The sequence below is a fragment of the Aotus nancymaae genome, unplaced genomic scaffold (genome assembly GCF_030222135.1).
Source record: "Aotus nancymaae isolate 86718 unplaced genomic scaffold, 86718_ANA_hifiasm-v0.15.2.pri h1tg000014l, whole genome shotgun sequence".
In the NCBI taxonomy this organism is placed as follows: domain Eukaryota; kingdom Metazoa; phylum Chordata; class Mammalia; order Primates; family Aotidae; genus Aotus; species Aotus nancymaae.
The window spans coordinates 18,653,293-18,675,071 of record NW_026988425.1 but is presented as its reverse complement, the minus strand read 5'-3'; positions in this window follow the sequence as shown (position 1 = coordinate 18,675,071).

Here is a 21,779-nt window from a genome sequence, read left to right as displayed (position 1 = left end):
GTGGAATTAAGCCCTTTCCCATTTGCTCTGAGAATACTCGCCAGGATTTGTGGCTGCAATGTTTACTCTGAGAAAATGTTGCCACGAAATATCTTGCTTTTATTATTTACTCTCAGTGCTCTAGTATATTAACTTTGGAAACAAAAGACTTTATTCTGTTTATAGCATTCTTTTGTTAGTAGTGGTATTTCTACTTACAAAATATAGTAATTCTCAATCAGTGAAAATGTCAAATCCTAGAAAATGCAGGATTCCTAAACATGATGTTAACATCATTTTTGAACAGTTGTTGGCCAAAGATTCACATGATGAATCTGATTTTTCCAAAATAGATGATTCTTATGATTCAGATGATTCTGATGTTAGTTCTGTTTAGAAATAACTAGAAGACCCTAGAAGAAAACCCAGGTAATACGATTTAGGACATAGGCATGGGCAAAGACTTCATGACTAAAACACCAAAAGCAATGGCAACTAAAGCCAAAATGGACAAATGGGATCTAGTTAAACTAAAGGACTTCTGCACAGCAAAAACAAACAAACAAACAAACAAACAAACAAACAAAAATTATCATCAGAGTGAGCAGGTAACCTACAGAATGGGAGAAAATGTTTCAATCTATCCATCTGACAAAAGGCTAATATCCAGAATCTACAAATGACTTACAAAAAACAAACTACCCTATCAAAAGTGGGTGAAGAATATTAACAGACACTTCTCAAAAGAAGACATTTATGCACCAAAAAAAATATGAAAAAAAGCTCATCACTGGTCATTAGAGAAATGCAAATCAAAACCACATTGAGATACCATCTCATGCCAGTTAGAATGGAGATCATTAAAAAGTCAGGAAAAAACAGATATCAGAGAGGATGTGGAGAAAAAGGAATGGTTTTACACTGTTGGTGGGAGTGTAAATTAGTACAACCATTGTGGAAGACAGTGTGGCAATTCCTCAAGGATTTAGAACAATAAATACCATTTGACCCAGCAATCCCATTACTGGGTATATACCCAAAGGATTATAAATCATTCTACTATAAAGACACATGCACACATATATGTATTGCAGCACTGTTCACAATAGCAAAGACTTGGAACCAACCCAAATATACCCATCAATTATACCCATCAATATACCAACCCAAATATACCCATCAATTATAGACTGGATAAAGAAAATCTGGCACATATACACCATGGAATACTATGCAGCCATAAAAAAGGATGAGTTCATGTCCTTTGCAGGGACATGGATGAAGCTGGAAACCATCATTCTCAGAAAACTAACGTAGGAACAGAAAACCAAACACCTTATGTTCTCACTCATAAGTGGGAGTTGAACAATGAGAACAACCGAGCAGAGAAAGGGGAACATCACATACTGGGGCCTGTCATGGGGTGGAGAGCTCAAGGAGAGATAGAATTAGGAGAAATACCTAATGTCAATGACAGGTTGATAGGTGCAGCAAACCACCATGGCACGTGTGTGTACCTGTGTAACAAACCTGCAGGTACTGCACATGTATCCCAGAAATTAAAGTATAATAATAATAAAAGACGAACTCGAAGAACATTGTTTATATTTCATTTTTACATTGATAATCAATCAGATATGCTTCAGCCTCAAAAAGTGTGTTTATGTAAAATTAAATGAGCACTGGCAGTAAGTTACCCTTCTTTTTTCTAATCAGGAAAAGGGTTACTGACAGAGCATACAGATTATGTCTTCAGTTTATTAAATGAAGTAAAAACCTTCCTTGAACTCAATCTTTTTGTCATATTTTTTCTTCTAACATAAAGGTTTTATCCTCTTCTCTACATATATGGAATAACAATTGTACTTTAAAACAAAAATAACAGCTTTTTTCTCAAATAAATCCTGTCTAATCTAAAGACCAGACTTCCTTTTTAGGACTAACACATTAGCCATGAGATTAGAAATTATTGTCTAGGATAGTGGTCCCCAATATTTTTGGCACCAGGGACCAGTTTTGTGGAAGACAATTTTTACAAAAATGGGGATTCGAGGAAGATGATTTCAGGATGAAACTGTTCCACTTCAGATCATCAGGTATTAGCTAAATTTTCATAGGGAGCATGCAACCTAGATCTCTCTCATGTGCTCATGTGCAGTTCACAATAGGGTTCACACCCCTACAAGAATTGAATGCCATGGCTGAGCTGACGGGAGGAGAAGCTTAGGTGGTAATGCTCACTTGCCTACCACTCACCTCCTGCTGTGCAGCCTCGTTTCTAATTTTTGTATTTCTAACAAGCCACTGACTGGTACTAGCCAGCAGCACAGGAGTTTAGGTCCTCTGGTCTAGAAGTCATGCAGCCAGAGGCAGCCAGATGCAGCAAGATTCCAAACCTCTGCAATAGCTCCCAAAGATAGCATCACTATTGTAAAACCTAAGATCAGTGTTCATATTTTTCAGATATTGAATTCTGATGCACCAGCTGTTGCCACCTAGACCAGTAAACTGGCTATCTGGTCTTGTGGTGCCTATTCAGGACCAACTCAGTGCAGGAGGACTGCTTTGACTCCATATAACTTGATCCCCAACCTGAACAATCAGCATTTCCCATTCCCTGGTCCCTTACCCACCAAGTAATCTTTAAAAAACCCATCTTAAAACATCCCAGCACACTGGATTAAGTAATAAAACTCTAGGTTCCCCTTTGGCCAGCTCTGTGTGATATAAACTCTTTCTCTATTGCAATTCTTCTGTCTTGATAAATTGGCTTTATCTGAGCAGCAGGCAAAATTAACCTATTTGGCAGCCACAACCCAATGCCAGTCAGTCCACTCTGTGATCAGCTCATCTCCGAGAAGAGTCTATTCCTCCATGGTAAGTGTTCCCACATCTCCAAGTATCCAAACCACACTTTTCCTATGTAAATGCACAGAAAAACCAGTAGCCTCCTTCAAGTAATAACCATGCACTGCAACTGCTGTCAGCCACTTTTAAAACTTCAGTCCTTGCCAGTAACTCACTGGTCTTTGGAAAATCAAATATCAAGCACTTTATCACAGTACAGAGTAAGCCCTTGTGTTCCTCAAAATCCAAAGACATTAGGAAACTCAGTGAAACAACAACAAACAACAGAGCTTGAAACCTGAAAGAATCTGCTCATGACTCTCAGGTAGCTATGAGAAAGACAGAGAAATTCCTAAAATAGTGTCTATTGTGCCTTTTTTCTGTTGTTCCTCAAGAGGTCTCAGAGTCACTGGAAGTCTCCTCTAGATCTCTTCATCAGGAATTAAACCTGACAAAAAAGGAAGGAGAAATAGAAGTGAAAGGAAGTAGAGGGAAGAGTCTTAGAGGAGTGAATTTTTGGAAGATTTTAAGCTTTCTAGAAGGCCAATACAACTTCATATTTTTCTTGGCAGAAATCATACCAGTAAGAAAGCAAGGTAACAGAAGGACTAAACATACAATTAAAAGAGGTTTCTGTGAACTGATAAAAACTCCCAGACACAGAATCCAAAAGAGAAAAAGCAGAAAGACCTTTAAAAAATAGCCTGAATATCAGCTTTTAATTAAGCTACCTTCTGACCCCAATGATCTTTTTATCAAGATTTAGCCAGGCAAAAAGCAAACATTCTTGTTCTTGGCTTTCTCTTGTAGACATTTGTACCAAGAAGTTGCATTTGGGGGTTGTGGTGGGGGTGGGTGGATATTTGTTTAACAGAGGTTTAGGTTAATTGCTATTTTAATATTTCTCTTTCTTATTTTTTAATGAGCAGACAGTCTTATTTTCAATGTTTCAATTTCTTACAGTATCTGCAAGCATCCTGAGATAGATAGATGGGCTTTAAACTGTTTTTAGAGGCACATTGCTGATTTCATAGTGCTTCTATAGCTTTGTCAATCAAGGAAAATGATCAAAGCAAGTCTCAATCATTTTAGGAGATTTATTTGCCAAGGCTAAAAATACATTCCAGGAGACATGTCTCTGTCTTTCTCCAAAGATGATTTTGAGGGCTTCAATATCTAAAGGGAAAAGGGCAGGATATTGAGAACTATACAATTTTCATGTGAGAAGAGGGGAGTGGAAAACAATCATTTATGCCTTTGTCTGGACAAATGAATCTACATTTTTATATAAGATAACATAGACAATATGGCAGATGAAATAATCAGATATGCATTTGTCTCAGGTGGGCAGAGGGATGACTTTGAGTTCTGTTCTGTGTCCCTGTACCTGAGAAGATAAGCTCTCAACTTACACCCAGTTTACTATGGTGAACTTTAACAAAAATGCCAAAGGGTAAAGATCTTGGGATCCACAAGGAATTTCCTTGTGGGGAAAATGTGAGGCAGGATGTAGATTTTCATCTTTGTAGCCATGTTATTTAGAAACCAAAATGGGAGACAGTTTTGCATGACTCAGTTTCCAGATTGACTTGTTCCTTTAGCTTAGTAATTTTGGGGTCCCAATATTTAATTTCCTTTCCCAGATTAAAGAAAAAAAATTTGTTATCCATAAATGGGGAACAATTTACATTAGTGTCCTGCAATATTTTCTAGGGTGTCAAGATCTATACACAAAGGCCAACCTTTCTGTGTGTCCCATAGATGGAAAATTAAAAGAGGCAAGAAAGGAGAAAAAGAAAGAAAAGAAAGAAAGAAAGAGAGGAAGGAAGGAAGAAGGAAGGAAGGAAGGAGGGTGGGAGGGAAGGAAGGAAGGAAGGAAAGAAGGAAGGAAGAGAGAGAAAGAAAAGGAAAACTCAAAGCTTTTCCTGTAAAGGAAAATGATCGAAAACAAATAAGCTCCTGATTCACAAGAATATGAATTCATAACAAATGATTTAAACTAATTAATATAAATGTCTCTTCTTTCTTTAAGTTTGAAGAATTTACATTTTAAGAAAACTATGACTGGGAATTAAACCCAGACTGAAGTGCTGACAGAACCAAATCACAACCACTAGACTACAGGGGGCAATATATCTTTTGTAAGTGTAGGAAATCTGAAACCAGCATTTGAGAATTTAAAAAATTTAAATTTTGTTTTAGGTCACTGATATGGTTTGTCTCTTTGTCCCCACCTAAAGCTCATGTTGAATTGTAATCCCCAAAGTAGAGGAAGGGGCCTAGTGGGAGGTGATTGTATCAGGATATGGATTTCCATCTCGCTATTCTTGTGATAGTGAGTGAGTTCTCACAAGATCTGGTTGTTTGAAAATCTGTAGCACTTCCCCCTTTGCTCCCTCTCTGCTGCTTTTCCATGTAAAGATAATGCCTGCCTCCCCTTCACCTTCCATCATTATTGCAAGTCTCCTGATTCATCACCAGCCATGCTTCTGTATAGCCTGTGGGACTGTGAGCCAATTAAAACTCTTTTTTTAATAAATTACCCAGTCTTAGGTAGTTCTTCATACCAATATGAGAACAGACTAACATAGGAAATTGGTACTGGGAGTGGGGCATTGCTATAAAGATACCTGAAAATGTGGAAGTGACTTTGGAACTGGGTAATAGACAGAAGTTGAAACAGTTTGGAGGACTCAGGAGAAGATAGAAAGATGAGTGAAGGTTGGAAACTTCCTAGAAACTTGTTGTGTGGTTGTGACTAAAATTTTGATAGTGACATGGACAGTAAAGTCCAGGCTGAGAAGATTTTGAATGGAGATGAGAAACTTATTGGGAACTGGAGTGAAGTCAGTCTTGCTATGCTTTAACAAAGAGACTGGTGGCATTTTTGCCCAGCTCTAGGAATCTGTTGAACTTTAAACTTGAGATAGATGATTTAGAAAAAATTTTTGAAGCTGCAAAGCATTCAAAATTTGACCTGGCTGCTTCTAATAGCCTATGTTTATATGTACGAACAAATAAATGACCTGAGAATGGAACTTATATTTAAAAGAGAAACAAAGCACAAAAGTTTGAAATATTTGCAGCATGGCCCTGTAGTAGGAAAGAAAAACCTATTTTTAGGGAAGGAATTGAATCAGGCTTCAGAAATTTGCATAACTACAAGGAAGGGCAGTATTAACAGCCAAGACAACGAGAAGCAGGCCCTGAAGATATTACAGGGACCATCACAGCAGCCCTCCCATCACAGGCAAGGAGGCCTAAAAGGGATGAATGGTTTCGTGGGCCAGGCCCAGGGCTCTACTGCCCTGCATAGTCTTGAGACAATACTCCCTGCATCCTGGCTACTCTAGCTCAAGTCATGATACTAAGGGGCCCAGGTACTTGGAATGCTGCTTCAGAGGGTGCAAGTCATAAACATTGGTGGCTTCCACATAGCATTAAGCCTGCAGGTGCACAGAGTGCAAGAGTTGAGGCTTGTGTGTCTCTGCCTAGATTTCAGAAGATGATGCATAGAGAAGCCTAGATGTCCAGGCAGAAGTCTTCTGCAGAAGCAGAGCCCTCATGAAGAACCTCTACTAGGGCAGTGCAGAGGGAAAATATGGGATTGGACTCCAGACACAGAGTCCCCATTTGACACTGCCAAGTGGTGCTGTGAGAAGAGAGCCATTATCCTCTAGGACCCAGAAGGGTAAATCCACCAAAACCTTGCACTGTATGCCTGGAAAAGCCACAGGCATGCAACATTAGCTCATGAAAGCATCCACTGGAGCTATACCTTGCAGAGCCTTGGGAGCTCACCCCTTGTAACAGTGGGGCCTGGGTGTGAGATGTGGAGCCAAAGATTATTTCGGATCATTAAGATTTAATGACTTTGTGCTGGGTTTTCAACTTGTATGGGAGCTAAAGCTCCTTTGCTTTAGCCAATTTTTATCTTTTTAAAAGGGAATATTTACCCATTGCCTGTTACTCATATTTACCCAATGCCTGTATCCCCATTGCATCTTGGAAGTAACTAACTTGTTTTTTATCTTCCAGACCTATAGGCAAAAGAGTCTTTGAGACTCTGGACTTAGACATTTGAGTCAATGCTGAAATGAGTAAATACTTCAGGGTACTGTTGGAAAGGCATGATTGTGTTTTCAAATGTGAGAGGAACATGAGAGTTGGTAGGGACCAGGAGTACAATCATATTGTTTGACTCTGTGTCCCCACCCAAATCTCATGCTGAATTGTACTCCCCAGTGTTGAGGGAGGGATTTGGTGGGAGGTAATTGGATTATGAAGATGCGTTTCCCACTTTCTGTTCTCATGATAGTGAGTGAGTGCTCATGATATCTGGTTTTGGAAAGTGTGTAGCACTTCTCTCTCTGCTGCTTCACCATATGGAGAAAATGCTTGCTTTCCCTTTACCTTCCACCATGATTGTAAGTTTCCTGAGTCCTACCTGGCTGTATGGGTATGTTTTCCATACAGCCTGTGGAACCATGAACCAATTAAGCTATCTTCTTTATGAATTACCCAATCTTATGTAGTTCTTTATATCAATGTGAGAACTGACTAATATAATCACATTTCTACTCTTTACTTTGGTCAAGAGAATTTCTAAGGCTAGCCATGATGCTATTATGCTATTATTATGTCTTTCTTTTAATATGATCTCCATATAAGTACAAATAATGTATTTAGATTAATAGATTTCTAAAATATTTTTTCAAATATAGATGTGTTTCTAATTTAAAGGATTCATCTTTTGGCCACTGATGATTTGTATTCCAAATAATTTACTTTTTCCAGTAGCAACTTAATCAAATAAAACTCTTTGTAGAAAGCCTGGAAGGTAATTTTCCAGACTTAAAATAAGTTTTTGTCATATAAGCAATAGGTATTCTTAAAGAGGGTGTAGAAAAGTCAGTGCTAATAATCTTCCTCCTATACTTATTTCCAGAAATGGACTAAGATAACAAAAGGGTCTGTTGCTAATGATGGTTAAGGATGGTGTTTGTTCTTATGTTGCCTTCAGTATTACACAAATTTGTGGGGAGTCACCAGATATAGGCCCATTAATGTATGACACTAGGTAGACGTTTCTGGGATAGAACTTTGTGAGGACTAACTACTCAACAAGGATTTAGATGACAAAAGTCCTTCACAGTAAGACAGATACCTTGAGAGCTTAAGAGGGTGCTGCTTAATATCTTACATGTCTTGAGGTTCCCAATGTTTTCAGACTGACCACTAACTTAAACCAAAAATCAAAACCCTCAGATGGCAGAGACCAAGAGGGAGTGCTCTTATTTGATCGTAAGTCAAGCTCTTAAAGACATAAAACCAAATGAAAGAGGAACCACAGAAAAGTTTATATGAATCAATGCTCCTCTGGTCAGAACCACAAAACTCACTAGTTTGCAAGGTCAGTTTCAGTAACGGCTTTATAGGAGTTTTAGGCCCATATTCTCTGGTACCCCCAGCACAACTCAGAAAGATGAAGAAAAAATAGAGGAGAGTTTCTAGGAGAAAAAGAATCAGACAATATAAATATTCATACCAAAAACACACCAGAGTAGCTGTACTAAAGATTAGTCATACATGTGCTTTATTCTAATTAATCAAAATGTTGGAGAGAAAAAAAAAAAATTTTACCATTTGCTCAACCACATTCCACAGAGAGAGACAAAGGTCTGACTAGTAAGAAATGTTTGCTCTTTTCTGTTTGCCAGGCTCTGGATACGTTGACTGTGGCTTGCAGAAGATAAGATTGGCTTTGGTATCCTGCACACAGTGTCAAAACTTTATGGGCATGAATGCCAAAAGTCAAAGGGAGATCTTCCCCTTTCTCTGAGGGCTTGCTAAAAAATCAATAGATGGATGCAGATTATTAGACAAAAAGACTTAGAAAATTAATTGCAACGTGTCAGTAAGAATCACACAGTGAGTATCAACTGTATTAGTTTGTTCTCCCATTGCTAGAAAGAAAGACCTGAAACTGGATAACTTATGAAGAAAGGACATTTAACTGGCTCACAATTCCACAGCTGGACAGCAAGAATGGCTGGGGAGGCCTCAGCAAACTTAGAATCATGGCAGAAGGTGAAAGGAAAGCAGGTGCGTCTTCACATGGCGTGAGCAGGAGGAAGAGAGAGAAGGAGGAGGTGCTATACATTTCTTTCAAACAACCATATCTCATGAGTACTCACTTATGTTATGAGAACAGCAAGGGGATCACCTTCCACCAGTCCACTCCTTCAATATTAGGGATTAAAATTTGACATGAGATTTGGATGAGGGCACAAATTCATATTATATCACCCAAATAGTGCAGTGGGGTTGATTTCATTTGGCTATTTGTCCCTTTCAAATCTCATGCTGAAATTTGATTTCCAATGTTGAATGGGGCTTGGGGGAAGATCTTTGAGTCATAGAGGTGACTTGGCACCGTCCTCATGATAATGAGTGAATTCTCTATTAGTTCTTATGAGAACAGATTGTTATAAAGTGCCTGGTATCTCCCTCCCCCTTCTCTCTCTCTCTATCTTCCTTTGTCTCACCATGTGATGTCTGCTTCCTTTTACCTTCCACCCTGAAGTCCTCACCAGAAGAATGTGCTGGCTCCATGTATCTTGTACAACCTGCAGAATCATAAGCCAAAGAGATACTTTTTTCTTTACAAATTACTCAGCTTCAGGTATTCCTTTATAGCGATGCAAATGGATTTAGACAGTGATGGCAAAGCTTGTATCTCCTTTTTCATATGAAGTGATGGAGATGGACAATGTACACAATTTTTTTCAGGGGCAGTAGATCAGAAGGGAAGTAAATGGATGTAGGAGATGAGAGGCAGGCATCATGGAAAGGTGAGTTGTGGAACTGAATAGGAGCAAACGTTGTCTCATTATGCAGATAAAGTTTCCAGGTAATCTCTTGCAGCTAACCTCAAAAGAATAGATGAAAATCTGCCTGGCCATGAGTATGACTTCCAGTCTTTTTCCTTCCCCGGTTGTCGCTCTTTTCTGGTTATTGATGAGCCTCCTAGAGAAGATTCTTAGGAAAATTGCATTTAAGCTTTCTTTGTCAGATAAGAAAATTTTAGAGTCTCTCCCAGTGCTTTGGGAAAAAGGATCAGAGACACAGGGAGCCAAGGGAAGATCAGAGAGAGATTTTGCTTTTGAAGCTTAGTTCTGAGTTATTTCAATTTTCAAAGTACTCAGCATACCAAATTGACATATTTTGGGGAATTGTTTTCTGCACCCCAACAGAGATAACTGGAAATATTTACTTCTTGTTAAAAACATAAATCCCAATCCATGTAAAGTTGTCTCTTGATTTCTTCTAAGTTATTTTTTTTCTCAAAAACACAATTCCAGTAATTATGATCACACACAATATTCTCTGTTCTCATGGGCTTTGGCAATACTACCCGTATTCAGTTCCCCAGTTTAGTTATCTATGGCATCTGTTATTTTGTTCTATGTTTTCTTATTAATAAATACCTAAAGTCATCACATTATTTTGTCCTTTGCTACAATTAGAAAAATAGACCATATAATTTGTCTGTTATTCCATAGATAAGAAAATCAGAACAAATTTCAAAACACAAAAACCCATAATTATTTTTCTGTTTACATATCAGCCAGTTAAATATTTACTTTTTTAATCTACCAATTAAATAACTTAATGATGTTGAAAAGGATGCCACTGATGTAGGAGATAAGAAGGAAATACTTAGGCAGATAGCAAGGGTATGGGAGTTCTCTGGTTTTCTTTTTAATAAAAAACAGGCTCAAATCATTTTCTAACAAAGAGCAGCCTGTAAAGTTGAGCTGCGGACATAGACAGGCAAGCTGGGAGCTTGCATGGGTGAATGCCAATAGGAACTAGGGACAAGATATGTTCAAGATGGCAGCTCCATCTTCTCTTCTCTGCCAGTCATGTGTACAGTAGGAAGTAGACGAGATGGTGCCAATCAACTAGAAAGCCCACTTGCATAAGAAGATTAGAGTGGAGTGACCAGCCTTTCCTGTGTGCTATGTAAATGTCATACCTGATTGAGCCTATTAGCCCTGTGTGAATCAGACACCACCTCCTCACACTGGACTGTAAAAGCTTGTGCATTTGCCACTCACCAGTCCTTTTGCTCAGAGACCCCTTTCTCTATGGAGAAAGCTGTTTCTTTTTCTCTTCTTTTCTGCCTATTAAACCTTCACTCCTAAAATCCTCATGTATGTCTGTGTCCTAAATTTTCCTAGTGCATGATGAAAAACCCCAGGTGTATACCACAAACAGTGTATCTGTTTCATAATTGAGGACCTCATCCAAGATACCAAGGTACAACATTCATTGAAATGGGGAGTTGAGGAGTGGACTCCAACTCTGTCCTTTCATTTTGAGGCTCCTGGCCTCCATTTTAGAACCAAATCAAACTAAATACTGGGCCCCCCTCAGTCACTTAAATATATTTAGCATGACTGCCAGCTTTACAAGACATGGAAGACAGGCTTGCTGGGGAGAACATGGATAATCACCCAATTCCCATGGGTTGCTGAACATATTGGCCGTGTTTAAACCAGCTTCCTTTCATGAAGAACTTAACCATCATGTGGGGCTGAAAGAAGTACTGGGGCAACTGAGAATTTCTTGCCAGGGTTAGCCCCTAGTGTTTTCGAAAGGCTTCTGGACTGACCCTAGCCTTTGACCACCCCAATGGGTGTCAGCAACAGGATCTCCAATTTTCCTATTGTAATTTTCTCCTTTCCCATTGGAGACCATCATATCTCTTGTCTTCACTATGTATACAATGTGTGGGAAGTTTTATAGTCCAAGGAAGCAATCTTGTTTGACAAGATCAGGGAATGTTGTAGTATTTGGGGATAATGCTCAAGGGAAGGCATCTTTGTAATTTTCTAGGAGCAGAGAGTCCACCCTGCCTCCCCAACCACAGTAGTGAGCTTCTCTTTCTCTCTGCCCTTGGCCTGGATAGCACATGGCATTTCCAAGTCTCACTCTCTGCTCTTGGTCTGTAAAGCACATGGCATTTTCAGTTTTCTCTCTGCCCTTGATCTGGAGAGCACATGGCATTTCCAGGTCTCTCTCTAACACTGGTCTGGAGAGCACATGGCATGTCAAGGTTGCTCTGCCCTTGGGTTGGGGAGCATATGGCATATCAAGGTCAATTGTACCACTTAGTGGAATGGGGATCCTCTCTGTGAGGCACCCTGTCAATCCTTTACCAAAACACCCTAGCTTCCCAATTCTTTCCCCTGTTTCTGTTTCTGCCTCTCTACTAGAAACCAGGCTTTATGCTATTTCTGTGAACAGGAGAAATTTGCCTTCAACAATTAGGAGTAAAATGTCTTTTTGAACCAAATATTAGTCTTGATACAGTCCTATCAGCAGGAAATGGCCATTTAGTCCATAAATTCTTTTAGGGCACTTATTCTGTCTCCAATTAGAGTGCTACGTAATTAGTAAGGAAATTTTAAGTTCAGAAGTTAACCAGAACCATTCTATAAGGGTAAACGCTTCAGCCTGGGCCATAATAGCAGGATATAGAGCTCAGGCCAGTGCACGACCTCCATTAAAAAATGAAGTGCAACAATTTCAAAGACATTTAGGTTATTGTTTAAATAATAATATCCCTTCCACAAAACTCAACCGCCTTTGTAAAGTTAATGAAAGGTCACCAGGCTAGGGGAAGGAGAGGAGCCTATATTCTGCTAAGGTGTCAATATACATAATTGTCAACCATTAATTATTCTGGAGGTCCTGCAGATAACATCACTATTGTAGAACCTAAGAGTGGCCTTTTGAGATATCTTTTCAGACTTTTTGCACATTTGACATTGTGGCTTCAACTGCACCCACTGACAGGCGGCTTCTGTGGTCCTACCCATAATAAATTTATCACAAGAGGAGAGCTTCAACTCCCTACAACTTAATCTCCACCCCAACAAATTAGCAGCAAGCACCCATTTCTAGCTACCTCCACCTCTTCCCCTAAACTACCTTTGAAAAACTCCTAACCTTTGAGACTGAGACAAGATTGATTTGAGTAATAACTCTGTCTCCTGAGTGGAGTGGCTAGCCTTGGGTCAACTAAACTCTTTTTTTACTGCGATGCCATAGTCTTTATTTGTGAAATGGACAGGAAGAATCATTCAGGTGTTAATAAATTGAGCCTGCACAGAGTCCCACAGTTCACATGCTAACATTCCTCACCCTCATACCCAGTCCTTAAAACCTCACACCTTTATTGTTTGGAGAGTAGGAGTCTTCTGATTAAGTGCTCACTTCTTCTCCATTTCTGTCCAGAAACAACACCTGCTGCCTTTTGTTCCAATTGGGTGTTCTTTCTTTATAACTGACCAGTGACAAAAGAAGTTCTATTATTGTCATAAATGTGAATATATCTCATCACTTTTAATATTTTTTGTCAGAATGAAGTTTTCCTCAATAACTCTCTTTAATAGTGTTGGTAAAAATACAGTTGATTATTATAAGCAAGCGTTAAGTTTCATATTGTGCAATCACAAAAGGAATCTGTATTTTGTATTTATTATGAAAATATGGATAATATAAGGGTAAATACAATATCTAATTAGAAAAAAATGATAAAAAAGGTGGTTACCTTTTTCTTTGAGCATTTACTTTGGAAATTTATAAAGTCTTCCTCTGCCTCTTTCAAATGTTCATAAATATTTTAAAAGCTAAATGATCCTTTTTTTAGTTTCACAACCCAGGAATATTTCTTTAAGGGTCTGGGAGCCAACTCTCTAAAATGTTATCAAGAAAAAGAGCCCCTATCTCCCAATTTCTGCTGGAGTCAAATGGGTGCCTTGCTCAAGTTGCAAAACTACTTTCTATTATAAAGATATGAGAAGTTTATTTTTTTGATAAATCCAATTAACATAAATGGTGACCCCAATTACCCGATGAATTTAGGTGGAACTACGTGTGACAATGGTGCTGTCAAGTCCTCTTACCTGAGGACTACTTATGGCTTACCTTGAATACTTGATTGTAATGGGTTGTATCTGCTTGACTGTATACAAGGGTAAGCTGTCTTTCTGTCTCTCTGATCTCTTTAACAATTGCCTAAACAGAATGTGCTGCTCATCACATTCCAGCTTATGCTTACCCAAGAATGAAGCAGTTATTTTTCTCCTCTAACTTTGTGGGGAGGAATTCTGAGTTGGCAGTAGATAGTGCTTTTACTATTTCCCCTGAAATATTCTAAACAATTTTATATTTCAGATCTTCTTTGTGGTGAAGACCTTCAATAAATAGGAACAATACACATTTAAACTTTTTTTTTTTTGGCTGAAATGGGAATTTGCAAATCTTAGAAAATTGAAAATCTCCATGAGTTAATATAGAATGTTATACTTTGCATGTTAAAATCATACAATATAAAAAGTCAGACAACTAGTATGTTTAACGTATATAACAGCGTTATGTAGAGACATCTCATACCATGCCATTTTCTCCTCAAATGAGTTTTTCCTTAACTGTATATAAATTTATGTTAGCAGTGGCAAATTTGTACAGCTTTGCAGCAACCTCAATTCGAGGAGGCAGAAAGCAGTAAAGGGACTGAGACAACTTTTAGAGCAGGAGTGAAACTTCAATGAAAAGCTTTAGAGCAGGAATGAAAGGAGGTTAAGTACAGTTGGAAGAGGGCCAGGCAGGTGACTTGAGTGATCAAGTGCGCAGTCTGACCTTTGACTTAACAGTTTTATATGCTGGCATGCTTCTGGGGTCTTGCATCCTTTCTTCCCTTATTCTTCTCTTGGAGAGGGCTGTCTGCATGCACAGCGGCCTGCCAGCACTTGGGAGGGCAGCGTGCTCAGTGTATTTACTGGAGTTGTACGCATGTTCACTTGAGACATTCTTCACTTACCAGTCAGATGTCTCTAGAAGATCATATAGAGTTACACTCTACCATTTTGCCTCTTAATAAACATGCTTGAGCCCACTTGTCCAACTCCTGGGATTTTATAGGAAAGCTGCTGATCACCAGTTTCAGGTTTTTTCCATCTACTGGGAGACTGCCTTTTATTGGCATTAGCTGTGACAAGTTATAATTTTAGAGAGTGAGTTTCACAACCTCCTGACCATCACCTGATGGTCTCATAATATTCCTGGTGTGTGGCAGTGGGGACCCTCTCATTCCTGCTCATGTCTGACTAGATTACCTACTGTAACATCCACATATGTAAAACATCAAGCTAGTCCTTAATAGACAACATGATCTATATAGAATAACCTAAAACAACTCTCTCTTTCTCTTTTGCTTTAATTTTTTTTCTTAATCCCAGGACTATCTTACTCTAAAGATTTAGAGACTGGATAAAAACTTGCAAGTATAATTCAAGGACAAAAGCTCTGGCTTTATTGAATTATAGGGCATAACAGAAATCAGTCTTAGAAAAAAATTATATTTTAGAGAGTGCTCCAGAATCATCTTATTATAGGTTCTACACATACCAAAATTTCACAAACACTCCATGTAAACCAAAAAGTGTCTGAGACAGGTCTCAATCAATTTAGATGTTTATGTTGCCAAAGTTAAGGATCATGGTCCATGACATAGCCTCAGGAGATCCTGAGAACATGTGCCCAAGGTGGTTGGACTACAGCTGAAATGTATACAATTTAGGAAATCTGAAATTACAGGCAAAGACACAAATCCATACATGTAAGTTATACATTTGTCCGACCTGATAACGCAGGACATCACTAAGTGGGAGTAGGGTGGGGAGACTTGGGGAGGTGGGCTTCCAAGACCATAAGTGGATTCAAAGATTTCCTTTTCTTTTCTTTCTTTCTTTTTTTTTTTTTTTTTTTTGAGGTAAAGTCTCTCTGTCACCCAGGCTAGAGTGCAATGGCACTGTCTCTGCTCATGACAACCTCCACCTCCTAGATTCAAGTGATTCTCCTGCCTCAGCCTCCTGAGTAGCTGGGATTACAGGCATTCACCACCACACCCAACTAATTTTTGTATTTTTAGTAGAGATGGTGTTTCACCATGTTGACCAGGATTGTCTTGAACTTCTGACCTCAGGTGATCCACCTTCCGCAGATTCCCAAAGTGCTGGGATTACAGATGTAAGCGACACCAGCATCTAGCTAGATTCAAAAATTTTCTGATTGGCAATTAGCTGAAAGAGTTAAACTCTGCCTGAATAGTTGAAGTCAGCTAGAGTTAAGTTAAGGTGGGCAGTTGTGGAAGCCATTGTTCTTGTCATGTAGGTGAAGCTTCCAGGAAGCAGCTACAGAGAGAATACATGGTGAATGTCTTTTATCAGAACTTAAAAGGTGTCAGATTCTTAGTTAAATCTCTCCAGGATAAGAAGACCTAGAAAGGGAAGAGGATTCTCTACAAATGTAAATTTCCTACACAGGAGACCACTTTGCAGGGCTTTTAAAAAATATATCAAGGGAATACATTTTAGGTATCAAGGGAATACATTTTAGGGTAAAATACTTTGATTTCCTTTAGGGCCCGTTATGTGTCATGTGATGAAATACCAGAGTCAGTTGGAGTTGGTATCTAATTGCTACCAAGGGTCTGTTCTGTTCATATTAGGATCTCTACTGTCATGTTAATACTGGTCAGTTGTGTCTAAATTCCTAAAGGGAGAGGGCATGATGAGGTATATCCAACTCCCACTTTGTGACATGGCCTTGAAACTGCCTTTGCAAAAATTATAACTGAGATAATTATTACAGTGTAAGAGATACGACCTAACTGACTCCATCTTGCTTCTAACCACTAAGCAATCCTTGTTCATTCCTAGGTGTAGGCCGAACTAACATTGGGAGAAACTTAGTATATGCTTTAACTTTGAAACAAAGATAATAATAGCCCTTTCTCAAACCAATACCCCTTCCTACCTGGAGACTAGACTGCCTTTGCAAGACTAACAAATTAGACACAAGATTAAAAGTTATAACTCAGGAGTCATGCAGCTGGAGGATGCAAGATTCTAGACCACCCCAAATTGCTCCTGAGGATAACCACACTATTGTAAAATCTAAGATCAGTGCTTAAGATATTTTGCAGACCCTGCACACAATGGATCAGCTGGTGATGTAGGATTTTTCTCACCCTATTGATGAAATCATGGAAGGAGTAACCCCATCCAGTTGGTCCACTGTGCTCAACCCCTTGTGGGAAAGAGCACAGGAGGGAGTGAGTGTGGGATCTGGCTGGCTGCTCCAGGCATCAACCCAGGAGTAAGCTCCATCCAGGGCATGTCACCTTGATGGGAATGCAGCAATGCCCAGATGAGGATGCTCATAACCCTGAAGCCCCAGGGAGATGTCACAGAGCTTCTTTAGTTCTGCCATCCATGGACAGCAGTGTATTAGCAGCTCAGTTGGTCCCTTGACTTGCAGGGCAGCTGCCCTTCACTGGTAAGGTCAAAGGGCCAGTGTGACAGCTTTTCTGGGTACCCACACTTGGTGCATACCAATCTCTTGTTCAGCCTCCAAGAAGAATGAAGTCATGCAGATGATTGAAGGATTGTAACATCAAACAATTTTATAGAGTGATGTAAATGGCTCTTAGCGGAGAGGGGAACTGGAGAGAGCGCAGAAAGGGCAGGTCATTTTCCCTAAAGTCAGATTGTCTCTTCCCCAAAGACAGGCCATCTCCTCCTCTACTGACAGTCTAGAGTCTTCATAAACACAGGATAGGAAATGCATGCCAACTGGTTTGCAAGTATGCAAAAAAAGGTTAAAGTGAAGATACCATTCAAAGGTGGCATGACAGTATAGAAAACCAATTAGGAAAGGGCAGGTATATGTAAAATGGTGAAGGGTTGGGATCAATCAGAGGAGAGTGCACCAAACTGGAAGACAAGTTCTCAGTCCTGTCTGAGGATTTAATGTGTAGCTTGGCTTTCAGGCTTAAACCGTCTCTGGCTTGGAGGTGGGCTTCACCGGGTACCCACCTCTATCTGCGTAAGCATTTGGCTGCCTCCTATCACTGTCACTGACACCACCAGGATTGAGAAATTGGCTCATTTTGTCTTCTGGGCCCCACCCAGGAACCGACTCAGCTCAAGAGTACAGCTTCAACTCCCTCTGATTTCATCTCTGACCCGACCAATCAGAACTCCCCACTCCCTGTCCCCCTACCCACCAAAATATCCTTAAAACTCTGATCCCTGAATACTTGGGGAGACTGATTTGAGTAATAATAAAACTCTGATCTCCTACATGGCCAGCTGTATGTGAATGACTCTTTCTCTATTGCTATTGCCCCATCTTCATAAATCGACTCTGTCTAGGCAGTGGGCAAGGTGAACCCTTTGAGCAGTTATAGCCTGAACTCATTTATCATGTTTCTTTGTAATCTCCTTGGCTGAAAGGGAGATCCATTCAGTCAATTGAGGGACTTGAGAATTTTGATTTTGGCTTATATGCATAAATATGTACAAATATAATGCATTTTATTTATATTTTATTAAAATATAATTTTAATAAAAACAACAAAAATTAAAATAGCTTTCAGATTAGATATAATATGGAGTAGTTTCTCAGCTTCTTTCCTGCATACCTTTCCAAGATACTGATTTTTTTTTTTTAAAGTTAACAAAATGCAGCAAATCTGAAAAAAAAGAACTGGTTTTTGCTCTGTGCACATTAACTTATATATAGACTCTGCCCTTTAAGGTAAGCCCTGTGAGTTATTTGAAATCTTCTGCTTCTGAATTCTTAGTCTACTTGGCTTATTTTATCTGAAAGTCAAGATCCTGTTAAATATAGGCACAAAGTAAAATGTCTTAAAACTTTCAGCAAAGTGTGGTTCTCCTTCCTACCCCATTCCACCCTCTGCATCTGTGACCTCTCTTACAGCGTTACATTTGTTTACTTCTTGTTAATCAGGATAAATGACAAGAAAGGTCTCAATCATTTTAGGTTTATTTGCCAAAGTGAAGGATGTGCACCCAGAAGACAGGTCTAGGTCTTTCTTCGAAGATGATGTTGAAGGCTCCAGATTTAAAGGTGAAAGGACAGGATATTGAAAAGTACATGATATTCATGTAAGAGGGGGTAGGGAAAAATAGTTACTCATTTTTTTGTCTGGCCTAGTGAATCTGTATTTTTTTACATAAAATGACATAGACAAAAGAGGCAGAGAAAAAATTCAGGTAATCTGCATTTTTACCTAAGATAACGTAGATAAAATAGGGTAGGGGACAATCAGATATCCATTTGGTGGATGACTGCACATGTAAATATAAGCTATCAAGATACATTGCTATCGTGAAATCTTAACATAAACCCCTTAGGATAAAGATCTTGGAGCTCATTAGGAATTTGCTTGTGGGCAAAAAAACACACGATAAGGAATTTCCATGTAGCTTTTAATCTTGGAGCCAAATTATTTAGGAAACAAAAGGGGAGCCCGTTCCCAACTTGACTTTTCCTTTAGCTTTGTGATTTTGGGGCCCCAAGATATGATTTAGTTTCATAGATTGATCACTTTGAAATTTATATGTAATTGAAATATTCACCATTTTTATATTCATTTTTTTCATCCTACTAGAATATAAATATTATGAGTGTAGATATTTTTGTCCATTTCTTTCACTAGTGTCTGGCAGATAAAGTGTATTCAATAAATGTTTATGAAATAAATTTCTGGAATAGCATGAGCTCAATGAATGCTATTTGAATTTGAATATCAATTAAAAGTGTGCCAGATCTTGAAGCCATTGTCCATTATATGGAATATTCTCACAATTATTTAGTTTTATTGGATGGAACTTGATAAATGTTTTTAATTGAAAGAAAACTCAAAAGTCATATACACAACCTCATTCCGAGGTCTCTGAAAGAAACTTGTGTTACCTCTGAGTAACTTCACAGAAGTGTCTACTTGAAAAGACAGCACACTCCATTTTTTAAAATCAATCTTTGAGCATGCTATTTTATTTTATTTTATTTTTTTGAGACAGTCTTGCTCTGTCACCCAGACTGGAGTGCAGGGGCACAATCTTGGCTCACTACAGCTTCCACCTCCAGAGTTCAAGTGATTCTTCTGCCTCAGCCTCCCAAGTAGCTGGGAGGTGCACACCATTACACCTGGCTAATTTTTGTATTTTTAGTAGAGACGAGGATTCACCATATTGGCCAGGGTTGGTCTTGAACTACTGACCTTGCCATCTGCCCACCTCGGCCTTCCTTATGGGAATAAATTCTCACATCAGGCTTCAAGGATGAAAGAGGGAAGCAGCCTTGGTCTTGGCCAGGTCAAGTGCTAGAGGTGGGACTAGCATGTCACTGGATTCAGAGACATTAGATTTAGAAGCATGCAGAGCATGTTAGGAATTGGCTCCCCAGGACTTTCAAGCAAAAACTGAGGACCAGTTTTTTTGAGATATTTGATAAAAGTGAGTGTTTTCAGACTGAAAGAAAGCATGAGAACAAACTCGAAGTGAAGGAATTCTAAATAGTTTCCTCTACTAGTTCATACTCACTATAAAATCTATTTCTACTATAAAAATTTAAATACATACGTGAGCTTTGATTAATGTATAGTAAAGAGTATAGCCTCCCTGTAATTTAATATTATAGTAATATTGGTGAAGCCTGTTTATTCTTGATTTTTAGCAGACACATACTTCTATTTTTTTATTATCTGTTTTCTTTTCTTCTTTTATTTTTATTGTACTTTAGGTTCTGGGGTACATGTGCAGATCATGCAGGATTGTTGCATAGGTACACACATGGCAATGTGGTTTGCTGCCTCCATCCCCCCATCACCTACATCTGGCATTTCTCACCATGTTATCACTCCTCGACCTCCCTATCCCCCGTGCTGTCCCTCCCTTGCCCCCTCTACAGACCTCAGTGTGAAATGCTCCCCTCCCTGTATCCCTGTGTTCTCATTGTTCAACACACACCTAAGAGTGAGAACATTTGAGACCAGCCTGGTAAACATGGTGAAACCCATCTAAACTAAATACACACACACACACACAAAAAAAAAAAAAAAAAAAAAGAAAGAAAGAAAGAAAGAAAGAAAAAGAAAGAAGAGTGAGAACATGTGGTGTTTGATTTTATGTTCTCATATCAGTTTGCTGAGAATGATGGTTTCCAGATTCATCCATGCCCCTACAAAGGACACGAACTCATCATTTTTTATGGCTGCATAGTATTCCATGGTGTATATGTGCCACATTTTCCTTTTCCAGTCTATCATCAATGGGTATTTGGGTTGGTTCCAGGTCTTTGCTATTGTAAACAGTGCTGCTATGAACATACATCTGCATGTGTCTTTATAATAGAATGATTTATAATCCTTTGGATATATACACAGTAATGGGATTGCTGGGTCAAATAGAATTTCTATTTCTAAGTCCTTGACGAATTGCCACACTGTCTTCCACAATGGTTGAACTAATTTACACTCCCACCAACAGTGTAAAAGTGCTTCCTATTTCTCCATATCCTCTCCAGCATCTGTTGTCTCCAGATTTTTTAATGATCGCCATTCTAGCTGGCATGAGGTGGTATCTCAATGTGGTTTTGATTTGCATTTCTCTAATAATCAGTGATGATGAACAATTTTTTCATATGTTTGTTGGCTTCACATATGTCTTCTTTTTAAAAGTGCTTGGTCATATCCTTTGCCCACTTTTGAATGGGTTTGTTTGTTTTTTTTCTTGTAAATCTGTTTTAGTTCTTTGTAGATTCTAGATATTAACTCTTGGTCAGATGGGTAGATTGCAAAATTTTTTTTCCTATTCTGTTAGTTGCCAGTTCACTCAAATGATTGTTTTTTTGCTCTGCAGAAGCTCTGAAGTTTAATTAGATACCATTTGTCTATTTTGGCTTTTATCGCTAATGTTTTTGGTGCATAGGCAAGTCATGAAATCCTTGCCTATGCCTATGTCCTGAATGGTTTTGCCTAGGTTTTCATCTAAGGTTTTTATGGTGTT